Genomic DNA, 12,465 nt, shown 5'->3' with positions numbered 1-12,465 from the left:
CTTCTGCTTTGTCGAAAGAAACTCGCATACACAAGGGCACCTTACCGTTCTGAACGGCGTGCCCGGTGGTTTACGCCCCGCCCCCTAGGCCGTGCCCCCCATTTGTGTTAACCAACGCCCCCAAAGTGGTTGGGGGTTGGGGCGACGGGAGGAGTAGACTAATTCCGGGGTACAGGTGAAAAATCTTCAAAGTGTGGGCTGCTGAAAAAAGAAAAAAAAACCTGCATGTGCCGTTTTGCCCGGCTCTCCGCGGGGCCCCGGGGAGCCTTGTCACCCAGCCGGGGTGCCCGCCCACAACCCAGTCAAACTCACAACCCGGCTCTCCAGCCGAACCCGGGTACCCACTATTAAGCCACCCTCCCGGAACCTTTACCAATAGCTGCGGGCGCACCGAGGCCGGGGACCTGGTGGTACGAATCCAGCTTTTTGGCAAAGCATTGTGGCCGTTTTGGGGAGCTCCCCACGCCAAAATGGGGCAACCTAAGGGGACTCCAGTCGGCCAGTTGGAGCCAAAGTAAAGTCTAGGTCTGTGTCCTGCTGCCCAACGGGGCTTTCTTCGCTGTGGGCGCCCCCTGGTGCTTCTCTAAGTTGTCCAATATTTCACTTTGACAACAGTCTGCCAAAAGGAAAAAAAGGACAAAAAAAGCTTACAGCACCTGGTATTCCCAGGCGGTCTCCCATCCAAGTACTAACCAGGCCCGACCCTGCTTAGCTTCCGAGATCGGACGAGATCGGGCGTGTTCAGGGTGGTATGGCCGTAAGCGACAGTGAACCGCAGCCGGTAGGCCTTAATGGGCCAGCAGAGGCCCTTGCTATCGTGTGTGCTTCTGTCACGGCCACTCATAAACACCGATTGCTCCTTCAGTCTGGCAAAATGAAAAAGCTTACAGCACCTGGTATTCCCAGGCGGTCTCCCATCCAAGTACTAACCAGGCCCGACCCTGCTTAGCTTCCGAGATCGGACGAGATTGGGCGTGTTCAGGGTGGTATGGCCATGAGCGACAGTCAACCGCAGCCGGTAGGCCTTAATGGGCCAGCAGAGGCCCTTGCTATCGTGTGTGCTTCTGTCACGGCCACTCATAAACGACGATTGCTCCTTCAGTCTGGCAAAATGAAAAAGCTTACAGCACCTGGTATTCCCAGGCGGTCTCCCATCCAAGTACTAACCAGGCCCGACCCTGCTTAGCTTCCGAGATCGGACGAGATCGGGCGTGTTCAGGGTGGTATGGCCGTAAGCAAGTAAGGCAGCAGCCGCTAGGCCTCATATGCCAGTTTCACGCTAACGCGGAGGGGACTGGCGGGTGTCAGACCGGATGAGAAAAGCATCAGCAGAGGCTGCGGTCGTTCAGGCAGTCAGTTAAGGGGTTATCGCTTCTCGGCCTTTTGGCTAAGATCAAGTGTAGTATCTGTTCTTATCAGTTTAATATCTGATACGTCCCCTATACGGGGACTACATATTAAACGGATTTTTGGACTCGGGAGTTGAAACAGGGGCTTGCTCCGTTCACTCCACGCATCGACCCGGCATTGCAGTGCCGCTGGGAACGGTGCGCCTCCTTCTGCTTTGTCGAAAGAAACTCGCATACACAAGGGCACCTTACCGTTCTGAACGGCGTGCCCGGTGGTTTACGCCCCGCCCCCTAGGCCGTGCCCCCCATTTGTGTTAACCAACGCCCCCAAAGTGGTTGGGGGTTGGGGCGACGGGAGGAGTAGACTAATTCCGGGGTACAGGTGAAAAATCTTCAAAGTGTGGGCTGCTGAAAAAAGAAAAAAAAACCTGCATGTGCCGTTTTGCCCGGCTCTCCGCGGGGCCCCGGGGAGCCTTGTCACCCAGCCGGGGTGCCCGCCCACAACCCAGTCAAACTCACAACCCGGCTCTCCAGCCGAACCCGGGTACCCACTATTAAGCCACCCTCCCGGAACCTTTACCAATAGCTGCGGGCGCACCGAGGCCGGGGACCTGGTGGTACGAATCCAGCTTTTTGGCAAAGCATTGTGGCCGTTTTGGGGAGCTCCCCACGCCAAAATGGGGCAACCTAAGGGGACTCCAGTCGGCCAGTTGGAGCCAAAGTAAAGTCTAGGTCTGTGTCCTGCTGCCCAACGGGGCTTTCTTCGCTGTGGGCGCCCCCTGGTGCTTCTCTAAGTTGTCCAATATTTCACTTTGACAACAGTCTGCCAAAAGGAAAAAAAGGACAAAAAAAGCTTACAGCACCTGGTATTCCCAGGCGGTCTCCCATCCAAGTACTAACCAGGCCCGACCCTGCTTAGCTTCCGAGATCGGACGAGATCGGGCGTGTTCAGGGTGGTATGGCCGTAAGCGACAGTGAACCGCAGCCGGTAGGCCTTAATGGGCCAGCAGAGGCCCTTGCTATCGTGTGTGCTTCTGTCACGGCCACTCATAAACACCGATTGCTCCTTCAGTCTGGCAAAATGAAAAAGCTTACAGCACCTGGTATTCCCAGGCGGTCTCCCATCCAAGTACTAACCAGGCCCGACCCTGCTTAGCTTCCGAGATCGGACGAGATTGGGCGTGTTCAGGGTGGTATGGCCATGAGCGACAGTCAACCGCAGCCGGTAGGCCTTAATGGGCCAGCAGAGGCCCTTGCTATCGTGTGTGCTTCTGTCACGGCCACTCATAAACGACGATTGCTCCTTCAGTCTGGCAAAATGAAAAAGCTTACAGCACCTGGTATTCCCAGGCGGTCTCCCATCCAAGTACTAACCAGGCCCGACCCTGCTTAGCTTCCGAGATCGGACGAGATCGGGCGTGTTCAGGGTGGTATGGCCGTAAGCAAGTAAGGCAGCAGCCGCTAGGCCTCATATGCCAGTTTCACGCTAACGCGGAGGGGACTGGCGGGTGTCAGACCGGATGAGAAAAGCATCAGCAGAGGCTGCGGTCGTTCAGGCAGTCAGTTAAGGGGTTATCGCTTCTCGGCCTTTTGGCTAAGATCAAGTGTAGTATCTGTTCTTATCAGTTTAATATCTGATACGTCCCCTATACGGGGACTACATATTAAACGGATTTTTGGACTCGGGAGTTGAAACAGGGGCTTGCTCCGTTCACTCCACGCATCGACCCGGCATTGCAGTGCCGCTGGGAACGGTGCGCCTCCTTCTGCTTTGTCGAAAGAAACTCGCATACACAAGGGCACCTTACCGTTCTGAACGGCGTGCCCGGTGGTTTACGCCCCGCCCCCTAGGCCGTGCCCCCCATTTGTGTTAACCAACGCCCCCAAAGTGGTTGGGGGTTGGGGCGACGGGAGGAGTAGACTAATTCCGGGGTACAGGTGAAAAATCTTCAAAGTGTGGGCTGCTGAAAAAAGAAAAAAAAACCTGCATGTGCCGTTTTGCCCGGCTCTCCGCGGGGCCCCGGGGAGCCTTGTCACCCAGCCGGGGTGCCCGCCCACAACCCAGTCAAACTCACAACCCGGCTCTCCAGCCGAACCCGGGTACCCACTATTAAGCCACCCTCCCGGAACCTTTACCAATAGCTGCGGGCGCACCGAGGCCGGGGACCTGGTGGTACGAATCCAGCTTTTTGGCAAAGCATTGTGGCCGTTTTGGGGAGCTCCCCACGCCAAAATGGGGCAACCTAAGGGGACTCCAGTCGGCCAGTTGGAGCCAAAGTAAAGTCTAGGTCTGTGTCCTGCTGCCCAACGGGGCTTTCTTCGCTGTGGGCGCCCCCTGGTGCTTCTCTAAGTTGTCCAATATTTCACTTTGACAACAGTCTGCCAAAAGGAAAAAAAGGACAAAAAAAGCTTACAGCACCTGGTATTCCCAGGCGGTCTCCCATCCAAGTACTAACCAGGCCCGACCCTGCTTAGCTTCCGAGATCGGACGAGATCGGGCGTGTTCAGGGTGGTATGGCCGTAAGCGACAGTGAACCGCAGCCGGTAGGCCTTAATGGGCCAGCAGAGGCCCTTGCTATCGTGTGTGCTTCTGTCACGGCCACTCATAAACACCGATTGCTCCTTCAGTCTGGCAAAATGAAAAAGCTTACAGCACCTGGTATTCCCAGGCGGTCTCCCATCCAAGTACTAACCAGGCCCGACCCTGCTTAGCTTCCGAAATCGGACGAGATTGGGCGTGTTCAGGGTGGTATGGCCATGAGCGACAGTCAACCGCAGCCGGTAGGCCTTAATGGGCCAGCAGAGGCCCTTGCTATCGTGTGTGCTTCTGTCACGGCCACTCATAAACGACGATTGCTCCTTCAGTCTGGCAAAATGAAAAAGCTTACAGCACCTGGTATTCCCAGGCGGTCTCCCATCCAAGTACTAACCAGGCCCGACCCTGCTTAGCTTCCGAGATCGGACGAGATCGGGCGTGTTCAGGGTGGTATGGCCGTAAGCAAGTAAGGCAGCAGCCGCTAGGCCTCATATGCCAGTTTCACGCTAACGCGGAGGGGACTGGCGGGTGTCAGACCGGATGAGAAAAGCATCAGCAGAGGCTGCGGTCGTTCAGGCAGTCAGTTAAGGGGTTATCGCTTCTCGGCCTTTTGGCTAAGATCAAGTGTAGTATCTGTTCTTATCAGTTTAATATCTGATACGTCCCCTATACGGGGACTGCATATTAAACGGATTTTTGGACTCGGGAGTTGAAACAGGGGCTTGCTCCGTTCACTCCACGCATCGACCCGGCATTGCAGTGCCGCTGGGAACGGTGCGCCTCCTTCTGCTTTGTCGAAAGAAACTCGCATACACAAGGGCACCTTACCGTTCTGAACGGCGTGCCCGGTGGTTTACGCCCCGCCCCCTAGGCCGTGCCCCCCATTTGTGTTAACCAACGCCCCCAAAGTGGTTGGGGGTTGGGGCGACGGGAGGAGTAGACTAATTCCGGGGTACAGGTGAAAAATCTTCAAAGTGTGGGCTGCTGAAAAAAGAAAAAAAAACCTGCATGTGCCGTTTTGCCCGGCTCTCCGCGGGGCCCCGGGGAGCCTTGTCACCCAGCCGGGGTGCCCGCCCACAACCCAGTCAAACTCACAACCCGGCTCTCCAGCCGAACCCGGGTACCCACTATTAAGCCACCCTCCCGGAACCTTTACCAATAGCTGCGGGCGCACCGAGGCCGGGGACCTGGTGGTACGAATCCAGCTTTTTGGCAAAGCATTGTGGCCGTTTTGGGGAGCTCCCCACGCCAAAATGGGGCAACCTAAGGGGACTCCAGTCGGCCAGTTGGAGCCAAAGTAAAGTCTAGGTCTGTGTCCTGCTGCCCAACGGGGCTTTCTTCGCTGTGGGCGCCCCCTGGTGCTTCTCTAAGTTGTCCAATATTTCACTTTGACAACAGTCTGCCAAAAGGAAAAAAAGGACAAAAAAAGCTTACAGCACCTGGTATTCCCAGGCGGTCTCCCATCCAAGTACTAACCAGGCCCGACCCTGCTTAGCTTCCGAGATCGGACGAGATCGGGCGTGTTCAGGGTGGTATGGCCGTAAGCGACAGTGAACCGCAGCCGGTAGGCCTTAATGGGCCAGCAGAGGCCCTTGCTATCGTGTGTGCTTCTGTCACGGCCACTCATAAACACCGATTGCTCCTTCAGTCTGGCAAAATGAAAAAGCTTACAGCACCTGGTATTCCCAGGCGGTCTCCCATCCAAGTACTAACCAGGCCCGACCCTGCTTAGCTTCCGAAATCGGACGAGATTGGGCGTGTTCAGGGTGGTATGGCCATGAGCGACAGTCAACCGCAGCCGGTAGGCCTTAATGGGCCAGCAGAGGCCCTTGCTATCGTGTGTGCTTCTGTCACGGCCACTCATAAACGACGATTGCTCCTTCAGTCTGGCAAAATGAAAAAGCTTACAGCACCTGGTATTCCCAGGCGGTCTCCCATCCAAGTACTAACCAGGCCCGACCCTGCTTAGCTTCCGACATCGGACGAGATCGGGCGTGTTCAGGGTGGTATGGCCGTAAGCAAGTAAGGCAGCAGCCGCTAGGCCTCATATGCCAGTTTCACGCTAACGCGGAGGGGACTGGCGGGTGTCAGACCGGATGAGAAAAGCATCAGCAGAGGCTGCGGTCGTTCAGGCAGTCAGTTAAGGGGTTATCGCTTCTCGGCCTTTTGGCTAAGATCAAGTGTAGTATCTGTTCTTATCAGTTTAATATCTGATACGTCCCCTATACGGGGACTACATATTAAACGGATTTTTGGACTCGGGAGTTGAAACAGGGGCTTGCTCCGTTCACTCCACGCATCGACCCGGCATTGCAGTGCCGCTGGGAACGGTGCGCCTCCTTCTGCTTTGTCGAAAGAAACTCGCATACACAAGGGCACCTTACCGTTCTGAACGGCGTGCCCGGTGGTTTACGCCCCGCCCCCTAGGCCGTGCCCCCCATTTGTGTTAACCAACGCCCCCAAAGTGGTTGGGGGTTGGGGCGACGGGAGGAGTAGACTAATTCCGGGGTACAGGTGAAAAATCTTCAAAGTGTGGGCTGCTGAAAAAAGAAAAAAAAACCTGCATGTGCCGTTTTGCCCGGCTCTCCGCGGGGCCCCGGGGAGCCTTGTCACCCAGCCGGGGTGCCCGCCCACAACCCAGTCAAACTCACAACCCGGCTCTCCAGCCGAACCCGGGTACCCACTATTAAGCCACCCTCCCGGAACCTTTACCAATAGCTGCGGGCGCACCGAGGCCGGGGACCTGGTGGTACGAATCCAGCTTTTTGGCAAAGCATTGTGGCCGTTTTGGGGAGCTCCCCACGCCAAAATGGGGCAACCTAAGGGGACTCCAGTCGGCCAGTTGGAGCCAAAGTAAAGTCTAGGTCTGTGTCCTGCTGCCCAACGGGGCTTTCTTCGCTGTGGGCGCCCCCTGGTGCTTCTCTAAGTTGTCCAATATTTCACTTTGACAACAGTCTGCCAAAAGGAAAAAAAGGACAAAAAAAGCTTACAGCACCTGGTATTCCCAGGCGGTCTCCCATCCAAGTACTAACCAGGCCCGACCCTGCTTAGCTTCCGAGATCGGACGAGATCGGGCGTGTTCAGGGTGGTATGGCCGTAAGCGACAGTGAACCGCAGCCGGTAGGCCTTAATGGGCCAGCAGAGGCCCTTGCTATCGTGTGTGCTTCTGTCACGGCCACTCATAAACACCGATTGCTCCTTCAGTCTGGCAAAATGAAAAAGCTTACAGCACCTGGTATTCCCAGGCGGTCTCCCATCCAAGTACTAACCAGGCCCGACCCTGCTTAGCTTCCGAGATCGGACGAGATTGGGCGTGTTCAGGGTGGTATGGCCATGAGCGACAGTCAACCGCAGCCGGTAGGCCTTAATGGGCCAGCAGAGGCCCTTGCTATCGTGTGTGCTTCTGTCACGGCCACTCATAAACGACGATTGCTCCTTCAGTCTGGCAAAATGAAAAAGCTTACAGCACCTGGTATTCCCAGGCGGTCTCCCATCCAAGTACTAACCAGGCCCGACCCTGCTTAGCTTCCGAGATCGGACGAGATCGGGCGTGTTCAGGGTGGTATGGCCGTAAGCAAGTAAGGCAGCAGCCGCTAGGCCTCATATGCCAGTTTCACGCTAACGCGGAGGGGACTGGCGGGTGTCAGACCGGATGAGAAAAGCATCAGCAGAGGCTGCGGTCGTTCAGGCAGTCAGTTAAGGGGTTATCGCTTCTCGGCCTTTTGGCTAAGATCTGTTTGTAGTCAAGCTGTGTACGAGGCGCAAATAGAAGAATAGAAGCAAAGTTTTTCAAAAAAACCTTTACCCGGCGTGGGGGCCCGCTTCAGAGAGAATGGCTTCCGCGGCGGGGGTAACATTACCGAAAGCCGGTTTACGGAATACAATCCGTTTCCGGTGGATAAAGAAGAACGCCCCACTGATGCAGAGGGAGGTGTTTGGACGTATGATGCTGATGGGGCAGCTGAAGCTCAAGGTGGAGCATGTCTACTGCCTACAGACGAACATGCAAGAGAAAAGCTACGACGTCACTTTCAGTTCTCAAGGAGTTGCTGATGATGTACTCAGGATTACGGGAGCAAGAGCTGGTGAGAGACCCTTTGATGACTTTGAAGTGCTGAATTTGGACAGACCGAATTTTAGGGTTATCACTGTACATATGTACAACCCCTACGTAACACGAGAGCAAATTGTTGCGTTTTTGTCCTTCTATGGAGAAGTTTTTCCTGGAAGTAGGAGACTCATGGATCCTTTGGGTTTCTGGACGGGGAGGACCCAGTTTCATGTCCTTCTGAAGGAAGATCCACGTGGGGTAGATGGAATGAAACATCCCCCAGCCTTTTTCAGCCTGGCTGCGGATCGGGGGTTCCTGTTCTATAGCAGACAGCCCCCATTCTGTAGGAAATGCAAGAAGCATGGACACAGTGAGGGGGCATGCGGCTTCGTCTGGTGCAATGTCTGCAGGTGTTATGGACATGAGACAAGGGAATGCCCCTTCCCCAAAGCATGCAGCGGATGTGGGAAAATGGGCCACATGATCAAGGACTGCCCGGAAAGGGTGCAAACCTACGCCGAGGTGGCCAGCCCAGGAAGTGAAGTGGAGGAAGGGCTTCCCGACGATCTGCCTGACGTCGATCTTCAGGTGGAGGTTGAGGAGGAGACGTCTGCAAGGAGTCAGCAGCAGAGTGAAGAGGGGGAGCGGAGTGTGGAGACGGAACCCTCACAGGATGTTTATTACCCTTGTCAGAATGGCGATGGGAAGGAGGAGCAGGTTCCCCCAGCACTGAAGGAAAAGACAACTGGAAGAAAGAAAGGGGGGGCGAGGAAACTGAAGAAGATGGGGACTTCTGGGGGGAATGGACACAATCAAGGTGAGGAGGCAAGAGCAAGTAAAAGGTTGAAGGATGGGGAGGGGAAGGGGGTTGAGGTTTTGGGGGAGGGGCTGGAATTCTCAGGGGGAGGGGGGGCTGGAGGGATAGTGGAGGAAACGCAGAGGGACTCGGGGGGACAGGAGACAAACACTGTTCTGGCACTGGAGCAGGACATGGAGTTTCCTCCTATGGATTCCCCTGTGCCGGGACTTCAGGAGGCGATTGATCGCATACGTGGGGAGGGGGAGAGTGGGGGGGAGAAGACTGATTGGGGTGATTCAGAGCCTCCAATGGGTGTTCCATTGCCTCCACTATTGCCTCCACTAGAGGAAGATGCTCCACCAGATTTGGAGCTTGTAGATACAATGTACAGCTGAATAATGTTTTTTGAGCTTGTTTTTGTTATTGTTTTTGCTTTGTTTTAAGTTTTTCTTTACAATTAGGTCATGGATGGTACTTTCAGTGTGGGCTCATTTAATGTTAGGGGGTTAAGGGGCAATGTTAAAAGAAGAGCTGTGTTTGATTTCATTGAATCACAAAGACTTCTAATTTCCTTTTTGCAGAAGGTTCATTTGAAGGATAGAAGAGATGTTATTAGGTTTAGTAGGGAGTGGGTTCGGGGTGGGTCAGTTTGGAGTGTTGGGGGGGTTCACTCTTCTGGAGTGGGGATTTTGTTTGGGAGCAGGGAGGTGAGGGTGGAGGAGGAGTTTGTAGTCGTGCAAGGGAGGGTAATGGGAGCGGACATAGAGTACAGGGGTTGTAAACTAAGGGTTTTGGTTGTTTATGGTCCGCAGGGGGTGGTGGAGCGGGGGGAAATGTTTGAAGGAATGGTGCCACACCTTATGACCAACAGACGGGTCATAGTGGGAGGTGATTTTAATTGTGAGGTGGGGGGAGGGGGGGATGTAAGTGTAAGAAAGTTGGAGAATATGCTTAAAATATTTAAATTGGTGGATGGGGGGAGGGCTGTCACCCCTCAACTGGACAGTCCCACATGGCGCAACTCACGAGGGGTGTCCAGGAGACTGGACTACATTTTCTTTTCTGAGTCTTTGGGCCTGTTGTCGGGCAGGGCCCTTCCGACCTTTTTCTCCGACCATGATGGGGTGCTCTTCTGCATCCGGGCTGGAGAGTCGGTCTTTGGTCCGGGATACTGGAGGTTAAACTCCAGTGTCCTGGAACAGGATGAGTTCGTGGCCAGTTTTGTTGACTTCTTCCGGGGCCTGGAAGGGATCAGGTCGCTTTGTCCGGGTGTGATAGAGTGGTGGGAAGTAGCCAAGGAGCGGATCAGAGATTTTACGGTTAGGTATTGTAGAAGGAGGGCGCGGGAGTCGAGAAGGGAGGTGCTTCGACTCCAACGCCTTCTCGAGCTCGAGTACGCTGTTGGAAACGACAGTGGCACTGTAGATCAGCGGGCTTGTGACTCCCTTAAAGCAGAGCTTAGGGAAGTCTATGCACGTAGGGCTCGTGGGTACCTGATGCGCACACGTCACGACTTCCTGGAGAGGGACGAGATGTGCTCCGCAGCCTTTTTCAGCTCTGTACGGGCTAAAAGGGTCAAACATGTACTCACGGGGGTTAGAGATGAGCAGGATAGAGTTGTGACGGGAGTGGACGAGATGGTGCGCGTCACCTCTCAACACTACCGATCCTTTTTTGTTGAAAGAGAGGTAGATGTAGGGGGAGGGGAGGTGATGTTGGACGGTCTCACCCGGCGGGTGCCGCTTGACATAGCGGAAGCTATGGAGGCCCCGCTCACTCTCGAAGAGCTTGAGAGTGCCCTTCGAAGAATGGGAAGGCGGAAGGTGCCTGGCATCGATGGACTGCCGGCTGAGTTTTACCTCAAGTTTTGGGGGATGCTTGGACCGGTGGTCTTAGAGGTGTTATCCGAAGTTCTCCGCACAGGGGTAATGGGAGGGTCTTTGGCCAAGGGGGTGATTTCCCTCTTATTTAAGAAGGGAGACGCCTCCGACCTTAGGAACTGGAGGCCATTGACCATGCTGTGTGTTGACTACAAACTTCTAGCAAAGGTCCTTGCGGACAGACTAGGCACAGCACTCCCTTATGTCGTCCATGAGGATCAGACATGCGGAGTGGCGGGGCGTTCCTTGAGGTGGAATCTCCTCCTCATAAGGGACGCCATCGCCTGGGCGGAAGACAGGCACCTGCCACTAATGGTGGTTGGTCTCGACCAGGCAAAGGCGTTCGATAGGGTTCACCTGGGCTTTTTGTTTCGAGTTTTGGATAGGCTAGGGTTTGGTAGGGCTTTTGTTGGGTGGCTGCGTACGTTGTACGCGGCAGCGGGGAGCACTGTTTCTGTTAATGGTCACCTTGGGGAGTTTTTCAGGTTGCACTCAGGGGTGAGACAGGGGTGCCCGCTCTCACCTCTTCTCTACATCCTTTACATGGAGCCCCTAGCTGAAGCCATTAGGGCTGACGCGGGTGTGGTAGGGATGCTGGTACCAGGCAGTGGAGGCCTGAGGGTCAAGCTTTCTCAATATGCAGACGACACTACCCTGCTGCTTGAGAGCGACACTTGCTTGATCCGATCCTTGGAGATTTTCCAGGAATTTGGCCGGGTATCGGGTGCAGAGTTAAATCTCGCCAAGTCCTCGGTCAAATTCTTTGGGCGCTGGAAAGGGAGGACGGATGTACCAGGGGGGCTGTCTCTCTGCGAAGGGCCCCTAAGGATATTGGGGGTCGACTTTGAGGCAGCCCAGAACGCCATGTCTAATTGGTCTAGGCGGATGGCGAAAGTCCAGCGGAAGTTAGGTCTCTGGAAGACAAGGACTCTGACCTTGATTGGGAAGGTCCTTGTTCTGAAGGTTGACATATTGCCATCTCTCCTGTACTTGGCGTATGTCTACCCTTTGCCGGTCAGCATGCGGAGGTCGCTCGTTAGGTTGGTTTTCAACTTCCTCTGGGGGGGAGGATATGAGTATGTGGCGAGGTCTCGTATGCTGGCTGGCATTGGGGAGGGAGGGAGAGATGTGCCGCACCTCCCGCTGAAGCTGGACTGCATTTTTGTTTCGTTTTTACTTAGGGAACTGGCCGCTCCGGTGGTTCATCCATCAGGCTACTTCCTACGGCTCTTTTTTACATACCCGGCAAGGCGCCTGATGGTCTGGAACAACTTGACCCCCCGGGTGGAGCAACTACCGCCGCATTATCAACATGCGGCGAGGTGGCTACGGACTCATCCTGTAGCCTTAGATCCGGCGATCGGCCTGGAGCAGAGGGTACTCTGGTCGGAGGTGAGGTCGGAGGTGGCAGAGCCTCCTGTGGTGGGCACCCCTGCCACAGTGTGGTTGGGAGTGCAGCCGCGGGGCCTGGACAACAGGCTCAAAGACTTCAACTGGCTCGTATTGCACCGCTGCCTGCCGGTACGGGATAAATTGTACCGGCACGGTATTGCGAGGTCTCCTGGATGCCCCAGGGCTGCATGTGCAGCCGATGAGACCGTGAGGCACGTCATGTGGGACTGTCCAGTTGCAGGGTTGATGTGGGAACGAGCGGGGGAATTGATAAGAACAATAGACAGTGGTCTAGTTTTGAATTGGGACAGGGTGGAGAGAGGCCTGGGGAGGGTGGTGAGGAACAGGAGGGCCAAGTTCATTATCTGGCTGATTGTTAGTCTCTGCAAAAGGGGCTTGTGGTTGGCCAGAGATGACCTGGTAAAGCACAGCAGGGACTGGGGGGCAGAAGGGGTTGT

The sequence above is a fragment of the Nannobrachium achirus genome, assembly GCF_963921795.1.
Source record: "Nannobrachium achirus genome assembly, chromosome: 11".
Taxonomy (NCBI): Eukaryota; Metazoa; Chordata; class Actinopteri; order Myctophiformes; family Myctophidae; genus Nannobrachium; species Nannobrachium achirus.
The sequence above is the reverse complement of the archived record's forward strand: the minus strand, read 5'-3'. Positions refer to the sequence as shown.